Source organism: Rhinopithecus bieti, unplaced genomic scaffold (genome assembly GCF_001698545.2).
Source record: "Rhinopithecus bieti isolate Rb0 unplaced genomic scaffold, ASM169854v2 scaffold_82244, whole genome shotgun sequence".
In the NCBI taxonomy this organism is placed as follows: domain Eukaryota; kingdom Metazoa; phylum Chordata; class Mammalia; order Primates; family Cercopithecidae; genus Rhinopithecus; species Rhinopithecus bieti.
The window spans coordinates 12688-14998 of NW_016829992.1; the positions used below are offsets into that span (position 1 = coordinate 12688).

Below are 2311 nucleotides of genomic sequence, written 5' to 3' on the forward strand. Positions count from 1 at the left end.
CCTGCTATGACACATTAATCATGTACGGTAAATAGTCAGTGGCTGGCACATGGATAGCCCTCAACAGACAAGACTTGGACTGAGTTCTGCCACTATTATTGCTAAGCAGATGCCATGTTAGGTGGTTCTGCGTTGGTCACAGAAGCACCGAATGTTCCTCAAATGTGAGATATATCCCCCAGAGGAGTTTCAGCCATATTTGTGTGCCCTGTGCCTGCCATCTGTCAGGATCCTCTTATGGAGAGGTATTAAACTCGAACAGTGCAAAGCTCAGAGGTTGATCTTATTTGCAAACATGCCTCTCCCACTCTCAGGAAGAGAGGCTTCATGAGAAACTACTCAGAAGTGGTGGTGTTTTTATTTAGTTTTGGTTCTCTTTGAAAAGAGAGAGAAAAAAGCAACATGTGTAAAAGACGTATTTTGGGGTCTGACCAATTTCCAAGGTAAAACCTCCCCCCTGTTTTCTGAGCACTGAGCTCCCACAGACAGGGATGAGCCTCTGATGCTTTGCTTGCACAATGTGTCACAGCAATGGGACCAAGGATGGCACCGAGTCAACCCATCAGATGCTTTCTTCAGGTGTTTCAGAAATAGGGCAAAGGGAGTCTGGTTAAGTTGGGTTGTTCCCTTGAACAGGGATGTTGGATGTTGTAGACTTGGAAGCTATGGGATGGGGTCTTTTCCCACGTGGATAGAGAAGTACAAAGTGCCCATCTGCAGAGAGAGACAGAGAACTGTGAATTCCACGTGCAGGAGGAAAGGAATTGTAAGGACTTGGGGTGGCAGTGAAGCGTGTGGGTGGGGGAGGGTGGCAGAGAGAGCTGTGTGTACTTCCACATTTCTTGGTAGATGGCAAAATGGCCACAGATTTTCCCTTCCTAGTAAGAGGTGGTGTCAACTTCCCCATCCCTTGAATTTGGCCAGTCATGTGACTTTGGCCAATGAAGTCCTTTCTGTGGCAGAAGTGATGGCATGTTCACTTTGACTTGAGACTTAAGGGGCCTTGCAGTTTCCACTTTTACTCTTGGAATCTTTTCTCTGCCATGTGAACAAGCTTGGGTCACCCTGCTAGAGGATGAGAGACAACATGAAGGAGAGGCCAGTTGTCCCAGCTATGAGGTTATGTTAGTCCATACAGCCCCTGGGCAATCTGCCAACTGACCCCAGATGCAGGAGCGAGCCCTGCAGAGACCAGAAGAACTATCCAGCTGAGCCCAGCCCGAAAGGATGACCCATGAAATTGCAAGCTAAATAAATGACTGTTGTTTCAAGCCACTGAATTTTGGGGAAGTAGTTTGTTACAAAGCAAAAACTGACTGTCACACCTATGGATTGCTGAAAAATTTCATAGGTCCTTATATGAAACTGTTCATTTTAGTTTTTCCTGAGCTACTTCAGTGAGTTTCTTTTGCATGGAGCCCAAGAGGTTTATGAAATATAGACTACTTGTTTAGGTGGCTTCCAGGAATTTGATGAGCTGGGCAGATGGGGTGCTGGCAGTTGGCAAAGGGAGAGAAAAACAGCTCCTGGAGCTCTCCACAGAAGGGGAACATCTCATAGACAAATGACCAGGGAACCAGGAGGGAGAAAGTCACAAATGGAATCTCTACCCAGGAACCTCATTCTGTTCCCAAACCTAGGATGTCCTTCACACCCTTCCTGGTATTACCTCTTCAGCTGACAGGAGAGTTGCCCACATTTCAGCTGCATATTCCTATTCTCTGCCTGTCAGTCCTGTAGTGGGGAGAGAGAGAGAGAGAATGAGAATCATCAACTGAATTATTATCTGCTCCCCAAATTAATATGTACTCCTAACCCTCCAATGTGACTATATCTGGAGATAGATTCTTCAGACACAATAAGGTTAAATGAGATCATAAGAGTGGGGTCCTGATCCAATAAGACTGGTGTCTTTATAAGAAGAGAAAGAGACACCAGGGATGAGCACAGAGAAAAGGTCACGTGAGGACACAGCCAGAAGGTGGCCTTCTGCAAGCCATGGAAACGGTCGCTATGGGACATAAAACTGGCTGCCACCTTGATCTTGGACTTCCAGCCTCCAGAACTGTGAGAAAATAAATTTTTGTTGTTTAAGCCCCCCAGTCTGTGGCATTTTGTTACAGCAGCTGGAGCAAACTAATACAATCATCATCATCACATGGCTGAGGTTTATTGAAGGCTCATCACATTCCAGGCACTGTTCACAGCTCATGACTCCCACCATTTTACTTAATCCTCACTCCTGTCTTTGGAGGGAAGTATAATCATATCCCTGGTTTTCTTTCTTTCTTTCTTTCTTTCTTTTTTTTTT

The 2311-nt window shown here is 45.6% G+C and overlaps 1 long non-coding RNA gene across 1 annotated transcript in view; it reads right to left on the minus strand.

The window, feature by feature from the left end:
- Positions 1-346: 346 nt before the first annotated feature.
- Positions 347-2311, minus strand: part of LOC108524196 (uncharacterized) — a 7084-nt gene continuing 5119 nt past the window's right edge. The window contains exons 3-4 of the long non-coding RNA XR_001883998.1: positions 1670-1734; positions 347-714 (exon numbers count right to left, since the gene is read on the minus strand). This is a non-coding gene — a long non-coding RNA (uncharacterized LOC108524196). The remainder of the gene's footprint in view (positions 715-1669; positions 1735-2311) is intronic.